The sequence below is a fragment of the Nelumbo nucifera genome, chromosome 1, assembly GCF_055504915.1.
Source record: "Nelumbo nucifera cultivar China Antique chromosome 1, China Antique-T2T, whole genome shotgun sequence".
Lineage (NCBI taxonomy): Eukaryota > Viridiplantae > Streptophyta > Magnoliopsida > Proteales > Nelumbonaceae > Nelumbo > Nelumbo nucifera.
In genome coordinates, this window is record NC_142649.1 from 17,027,002 (window position 1) to 17,035,968 (window position 8,967).

Sequence of the window (8,967 nt, forward strand, 5' to 3'; positions counted from 1 at the left end):
GCCAATGTCTGCATTCAACATTGCAGTTCTGTTCATGCCTGTGGGGACAACTAAGATGGTGAGTAATACCAGCACTGTCAAGATAACGGGAGAGAGAGCGAAATTCACCACCCCAATCACTCTGAAACATCTTGATTTTTGTAGAGAAAAGATTCTCAACATGATTTTTGAATTTAAGAAACATATTAAACACATCTGATTTTCGCTCAATAGGAAAAATCCATGAAAATTTTGAATATGCATCCATAAATAGAAGATAATACCAGAATCTTTTATTTGATAAAGTTGGGATAGGTCCCCATACATCAGAAAATACTAACTCAAGAGGGGAAGAAACATGATTCTTGCATTGCTACTGCCTTCAATAACGCATTCTCATCATTTGATGGGACGTCCACATATCCACTGATACTTGCTGCATGGGATGCTGATTTCTCTGTGTCGCACATTCCCTGCACTCCTCTGTAAGGGTAGTTTTCTTCGCTGTTAATGCCTCCAGTTTGTTGGATATATTGGAATGCAGTATCCATAAAACCACCGTCACAGCCATTATTTTCAGTGTTGCAGTCTACCAGCTGTTGCTCAGATAGAGAAATTTGTTGGCCTTTCTTGATTTGGATAATCCCTTCTATTGCTGCCACTGCCGAGAATGCCCAACAACATCCTATATATATTGAATAGATTGCTTTGTTAGTGAATTGTACGTATTGTAATGCTTTGAACCCTAGTTGCACTTGCTCCCCAAGTTGAAAGAATCTATGCTCTCGACATTGTTCTTGAATATGTTGAAGCGTTTCTCCTTCTCTACATTGTCTTGGTATACAACTCCATGGCGAGCCATCCATTGCTCAAACCTCTCCAACATAGATGCTTGTTGGAGAGTGCGGGCATTGGCTTGAGAAGTAGAAGCTCCTAAAATGATGATCAATAGCGAGGCCATGGCACAGGTTATGAGTTGGCACGCCATTGTCGTCTGAAGTAGCTGATAACTATATATATATATGATGATGAATAAGAGGAGAACAAATTAAAGGCTAAGTAATTGAGGATCCATGTCCAATTCCTTTGGTGGTTTTCATTTATATAGAGTTTGCATGCATGTGCACTTCCCCAAGGAAACTATGTTAATTTCCTTGCCGTGCAGGGGGTGTTTGACTTATAACATTTATCATTAGGAATTGATGGGGCTGTATATGATTTTCTTGGACTCAAAGGACGCAACCATGTCACCACTTTTTCAAATTTTGCTGGATGATCACCATATATAACTGGTTGGCCGTGTCTCGATTATGGATTGTAAATGTAATTAAGTTGATGGGGAATGGCCTGCGGAGATTGCTCATTTGACGGATATTGCCACACACTGAAGTCCCATTACACAAGTGGAAAATGAGACTTAATGTTAAGGTTTCTTGGATTTTGCATTCAATTATCGCCTCCTGCTGCATAATTTTGATTTTTTTTTACCTTGTCTCCTACGGCCAACGTGGGCTGGTCCACAGGTCGAGTCTTGGGCTAGTCATGGACCACTCCAAGCCATGAGAAGAATATCTTTTAAAAAATTGAAAAAAATAATTATAAAAGTTTAAAGTAAATTAACAAAATAAAATAGACAAAAAATTAAAAAAAAACCTTTATATATATATATTAAAACGAAATTTTGATGTATAAAGTTGTTTATATATGCAATAATAAAATGAAATAATATAATAAAATTGAAAATCAAATTATATATATTAAGATACATATGTGCAAATTTATAAACTTTAAGTATTAAAATAATTATTCTATTATAAATATTTTATTTCTATAAAATTCATGAGATTCAAATAATTAATCTTCTCATATAAATGTGGATCTATTAGATTATTTATTCTATTGTTTTATTAAATACTGATTTTGTATATTATTATTTTTAATTTTTTGTTAGAGTTGTTAAACATAAATATGTATTATTTATTTGAATTGGATTTAGACAAAAAAATTCATAAGGTTATTTTATTTTACTTATTACCACAAGAAGCTAAATGGCTTAGTGGTTTAAGAAATTGGACACTAAGCAGTATTGCCGTAATTGGTTTGGGTTTGAATCACCCCATTCTAGCTCATTTTTTAGTAAAAAACCATGTGTGCATAGCATATGTCCCAGTCCATAACGGCCAATACAATGTGATATGGATCGATACACACCCATATCGACTCAATACGCACAATTGGGGGTGCTCACGGTTTAATTAACCAAACTGGTGGTACCGATAACTAAAACCAAACTGAAGACAATCGATTAATCCGAAAAAGCATTCACTCTGCATCGATACTTTTATATATAATATAAATCATATCAAAAAGTGGCATCTATTACATGCGCAAATTGGAGAACATATTTTCTAGCACTTAGAGGACGCAACCATGATGAAAGCTACTATGCTATTGGCTGGACCAAAAACTATTCAATGTTTAGTTTAACCAGTCAAATCCAATTTTTTCTAATCTTATACTTCCATTCACTCTTTGACAATATCCATTTACACGTATATAAACACATATACATGAAAATACACATTTAGGAAGGCTATTGTTCCTATATCATTGCAACCACCCACAGCATTAATTGGCACTGATTGCGTTCTATCTGTGCAAAGTCTAAGGCAGTGTTTTGAAACCGATCAAGAGGTTGAGCCACTGGCCCACTGCTGGGTCACAGGTCAGAGGTTCAACCATCCAAATCGGATGGATTAGAGTGTGACACATCATCCGCTATATAAGCGTATAAATTATTTATTATATAATAAAAATGTATAATTACATTTTATATGTAATATATGTATGTATATATATGTTTAGTTCAGGGTCCATTTATATATTTTAGAGTACACTACAAAAACCTCCTTTGAAGTTTTTGACAATCATAAAAACCTTCCTTATAGTTTCATTTTAGCAAAACCTCCCCACAAAATTAACAAATACCTCCCTTCCGTCAATGATCAAGATGGAAAACGTTAAAGAGATGATCATTTTTTTCAAAATACCTATTTTACCCTTTCTCGAATATTGTTCATCTTCTTCCCTGTTCGAACCCAAAAGCAGAGGCAGCAGCGGCACCCCTCTAAATCTGATCACTTCCTCTTTTCTAATCTCTCATCTTCTTTGGCTTTTTGTTCTTCTCCTTTTTCCCTTTCTCTATCTGGTTGCAGCGGTAGATTCGAACTCAACGTCGATCCACCTTCTCCCACCATCTTTCTTCCCCCTCTGTGCTTCCTCTCTTTCTTCTCCATCTCTTTTCTTCTTCTTGTTCCTCCTTCCCCTCCTTTCTTCTCCTTCCCCTGTCGGCATCTATTTTCGGATCGCTTTCTAGGTTCGAAAGGGGAAGAAGATGAAATTCTTTACCACACACCACATTGGTATAGGCATAGGGTGCCCTTGGTTTTGAAATTGTGTTTTTTTCTTTTTGACTAATGAGTAATGACTACTACATGGCTTAACATGTTTCTCGATTGAAACAACTCCTCAGTCATCAAAATCAAAAGAAAATCTGTGAAATCCAAATTCCTTCTTAACATTAACTCAGAAGTCTCTCTGAATCCACAATTCCACAAACACAAACGAGATCTCAGATCCGAGGTCTTCCCAAGTCCCAACTCCATGATTACCATCTTGTTTTCTTCAGAACTTCTATTTATTATTTTCAGATTATTAATTTCTTTTGTAATCATTTTTAGATCAAAACCAAGGACACCCTTTCTTCCCCTATCGGTGGTAGAAAACAAGGGCGATGGAAGGGGACAATGCTAGAAGAAGAAGAAGAAGAAATAGAGGAAGAAGTAGAAGAAAAGAAGGAGAAGAAGAAGAAGAATGGAAAAGAATAAGAAGTCGAAGAAGATGGGAGAAGAGGAAGAGATCAGATTTAAAGGGGTGTTGTTGTTGCCTCTACTTCTGGGTTCGAATGGGGAAGAAGATGAACAGTGTTCGAGAAAGGGTAAAATAGGTATTTTGAAAAAAATGATCACCTCTTTAACATTTTCCGTCTTGGTCATTGACAGAAGGGAGGTATTTGCTAATTTTGTCAAAAATAGAGGGGAGGTTTTTGCTAAAATGAAATTATAGGGGAGGTTTTTATGATTGTTCGAAACTTTAGGGGAGGTTTTTGTATTTTACCCTATATTTTATTTCAACTTTAATTGCAGCGTTTAACCTGACCTAGTCGCTGAGTCAAACAGGTCGACTATTTATTGCTCAAATTTTTAGGTTTCCATTCCTGTCAAGGTTGGGCCGAGGGCAACATTGTAATTATGCTTCCGTAGATGAGGGCTAATTGAGTCCGAGGGCTTATCAAGTTGAAGGCCAAAAAGTCCGACTTGTGAAGGAAGAAGCATGTTAGAGGCCCAGGTGTTATCCTAGGGGTGGAGACTCTGACGGTCAAGTTAGTAAGTGCGTAACAAGGGGTCGGACAAGATCTGAGAGAGGTAGCTCAAACAAGGTCACCCGGATGCTAGAGAGCTTGAAAGTAGAAAATCCAAGATTGCTTACCTAGGGAGTGACACCACTTATTTATACTTGAGCCTGCCCCCCACTCTCGAGGTCGTGGTGGAGATTCGAGTAGGGACTTGGTCGATAAGGCTCGTTGGCATTCTTTGGTGCATTGGAAGTCCTTCAGTTTCTTGATGGCTCGAAAGAAGGGTAGGCAGCAGTCAGCCGATTTTGACATGAATCGGATGAGGGCAGCCACTTGGTTGATAAGGCTCTGAGTTTCTTTGATCGATCGAGGTGGTGCCATGTAATGTATAGCATGAATCTTCTTGGATTGGCGTCAATACCCTTCAATGTGCACCAAATCGAATTTTATGTATGGTTGTTATTATTTTACAATAATAGATGATCATTTAATGATGAATTTCAAAAACTCACCATTATTATTTAAATAATTCCGTCATTAATTTAAGAAATAAAATACTTAAAAAAAATAACAAAACAATTGTGCGCATTGATTTTTGCGCGGGCTCCATCTTCCCTCTCAAAATTCTTTCTTATTTAAATGCGAAATCGGATTTGATGCGACCATTTTCACACCGTTCGCATGCGTCCCTTGCAGCCTATTCTCTTCAAACACAGGCTGCTCTCTCCCTCAAAAAAGCAAGAATACTCGTTCGGCTCTTTCAAACGGGTCCGGATGTAGTAGGCATGTTAGGTAAGTACAATGAGTTAGCACATAATAGCTGTGTGACACATCTCAGTTAATGTGCCTTTCATTCAAACATTTTGCTCCTTTACACAGAAATTATTCATTATTTTATTATCTTTGTCAAAATAATTAAAAATAAAAAACAATGAAAAAAGAAAACGTAAATGAGTCTCAACTCCCAACATGTTTAGGTTTTTCTTTTTCATTATTTTTATTTTTAATTATTTTGACAAAGATAATAAAATAATGAATAATTAGTATCTAGCGGAGCAAAAACGTTTGAATGAAAGACACATTAACTGGGAGATGTGTCACACAGCTATTATGTACTCACTCATTATACTTACCTAACATGCCTATTACATCCGTACTCAGGACCCCTTTTAAACACGTTGCTCCCCGCCTCTTTCTTCTCTTTCACTCTTCCTGCACTAAACCTGAAACCAGAAGTTTGTTCTCTCTCATCTTTCTTCCACCGATCGCTGCTGAAATCATAGGAAAACCTAGCGTCCCTCTACCTTCTCTACTTCATTGAGTTCACTCCGAATCTAGGAGAAGATTTTGAGAAGAGCAAGAGACTACGGAAAGAGTCATAGGCTTGGTTCCTAGGGTGTTTGGTTTTTTTTTTCTTAATCCGATATCAATAATAGGTGGGCCGGTTTTAAATCTCTTACTGATTGCAGATCAAATGGGTGGTTGTCTCTCCAATGCTAAGTTTTTCTTCGCTCTCATAGATGGTGTCTCAGTTTCTATTAACAGGCAAGATTATTCGGCGGCAGCCATTTCATTGCCTATCATGGTTAGGGGTGGGGCAAGGAGTGGAATTGGGAACCAAGGGATGGATAGATTAATGATGAAAGAAGGGTTGACAGCTTCATCATGGATACCAGATCCCATTACCAGCTACTACAAACTAGAAAAAGAGAAGTTCATTGTTTACCTGTTAGAACCATTTTTCTTTTCTTTTCTTTTTACTAGTCTTAGAATGTAATCAAGGGCTTTCCTTGTTGTTTTTTTCATAGATTTTGACCATAAACCCCTATTCTCTATTTGCAGTATTGCTTTCCATCCTAACTGTCATAACTCATAAAAAAGGCTCACTCCTGTCTTCCACTGCTTATTAGTTACTATCTCTTGGAAATGGAGAAACGTTCAGCAAAGTATTTTATTTTTTCTTGAAACTCTATCGATTTTGCAAGCATTCCATTTCTAATTAGGAGTTATCCCAATCCAAATCTGTATTTGGATAGGGGATTATCTCAATCCTATCTACCGATTAAGTTAGTTTACTCCTGATCTTATCAGGAGGTTACCAGATTCAAATCTAATTTGAATTTGGTCTCCTAGAGTGGATAAGGTTAAAGGCCCAATCTTTTTACTAACATTAATCTCAGATTCACCCCATAGATGGGTGATCATATCAGCCCAGCTCGAAATGGGATTTTGGCCCATTCTATGTTCAGTGTTTAACTAGTTTCCAATCTGCTGCCCAGTTGGATTTCTTTGTATGGCATGGGACCCAAGCATTGATCTACACACCATCCACATGGGTTCGGCCTAGCCTTTAATACAAGGCCCAGCCGAATTCACTAAAAGACTCAGTAAACCCCTGAGCCCATCATATGGACCCTATGGGCCCAACACTTACATTAAGTGGTCCTTGGGCCAGGCCATGTTATAAAAACCCAGGGACTGTGGGCAGGTGCAAGATTAGCCCATCAGGTACTATCCTAAATGGTCTTACACTTAACCTCTCAGCGCTTAATGATCAAGCACTGCCCGACAAGAGAGGACCTCTCCCTCGGCTGCAAGGAACAGTGCCGCACTCTCAACTCACATGGATCCCGGGAATTAAAACCATTTGCAAACATTTTGAAACCGTAAAAAATATATATAAATATATTAATTTTGCAAAACAAAATTCCAATGATTGAAAACAACTGCCGGCAGTTTGGTTTCCATCATAGAGAGTGCCTTTCCCGATCATTACCCTTTGTCTGACAAAGGGGCTGATCCCGTCACTATGATCACCCACTTAGATGAATTCTCAGACTGTCCCAACATACCCAGGTTTTGACCCCCATCAAAGATAGCCTGATCCAACACCTAGTGAAGTGTCATAATCGAGTTTAGGGGTTAGGTGTCTCTTTCCTGTTTTGCCCATCTGTCTCCAAGGTCCTGGGCAATACTAGAAATCTGGTCCAGTTCAAGGATTCAAGTAATCCCATACTGCATGTGCCTTGGGTCTTACCCTGGTGGCTGAGACAGGCCATCCCAACACTTGGTGGCACACCAGTATCAGCCTTGGTAGGATAAATCTCCCCAGACTTATCCAATGGCTGTGAACACTTAAAACTAACACGAGTCTCTATAAGTGTCCAGTTTTAGGGTCTTACACAGAATTAAACCAAACAACATGAGTCAAACATGCACTTTATTTATTTCCACTAAATAACAAAAGTACATCAAATCGGATTGAATCTAAGGGCATACAAAACTGTTTAACAGCTCCCATTTGCACTTAGGTCCAATCTGGTACAAGCTAGAGTCCCATACTTTCCACGTGTTTCTCAAACACCTTCTGTGTCAGAGGCTTAGTCAATGGGTCTGCCACATTATCCGCTGAAGCTACCTTCTGAATTAGGATGTCCCCTCTACCAACGATCTCCCGCAGTACATGGTACTTTCTCTCGATGTGCTTTGACTTCGAGTGAGCCCGAGGCTCTTTAGCCTGGGCGATCGCTCCATTGCTGTCGCGCAACAACGAGATGGGTGATGTGCTGGATGGAATCGCTCCCAATTCGTGTATGAATTTCTTCATCCACATGGCTTCCTTGGTAGCTTCACTTGTGGCAATGTACTCGGCCTCAGTTGTGGAGTCTGCAGTGGACCCCTGTTTGTTGCTTTTCCAGCAAACAGCACACGATCCTATCATGAAAACATACCCAGATGTAGACTTTCTATCATCTGGATCCGACTGGAAATCGGCATCGGTATACCCTAGAACTTGCAGTGAACTACCATCGAATACCAGACAAAACTCTTTTGTCCTTCGAAGGTATTTGAGTATGTTCTTCACAGCAGTCCAATGCTCCTGCCCTGGGTTTGCCTGGAATCTGCTTACCACACTCACCACCTGAGCAATGTCTGGGCGAGTGCACAACATTGCATACATGATGCTCCCTACGGTTGAGGCATAGGGAACGTCTCTCATGCTCTCAATCTCCTCAGAAGTCTTGGGAGACATCTTCTTGGAGAGAGTGACTCTGTGCCTGAAAGGAACGTTTCCTTTCTTGGAGTTCTCCATGCTGTATCTTTTGACAATTTTGTCAATATAAGCAGCCGGGGATAATCCAATTATCTGCTTCGATCTATCTCTATAGAGTCGAAGACCCAGTATGTATGAAGCTTCTCCAAGATCTTTCATGGAGAACTGTTGTGATAACCATACCTTGATTGAAGTCAACATTCCTACATCATTCCCAATGAGTAGGATATCGTCCACGTACAACACCAAAAGGGTGATTTTATCCTCACTGGATTTTCTGTAAACATAGGGCTCATCCGGATTCTGCTCAAAGTCAAACGTTTTGACTACAGAATCAAAACGGATGTTCCAACTCCTAGAAGCCTGCTTAAGTCCATATATGGATCTATTCAGTTTACATACCATGTGTTCCTGACCAGCAGCAATGAAGCCTTGCGGCTGCTGTATGTAGATATCTTCACTAAGATCTCCATTCAGGAATGCGGTTTTGACATCCATTTGCCAAATCTCGTAGTCATGG

General features: G+C 39.0%; 1 pseudogene; it reads right to left on the reverse strand.

Moving 5' to 3' along the window:
* Window positions 1-320: 320 nt before the first annotated feature.
* Window positions 321-967, reverse strand: LOC148802953 (senescence-specific cysteine protease SAG12 pseudogene; annotated as a pseudogene).
* Between the last annotated feature and the right edge of the window lie 8,000 nt (window positions 968-8,967).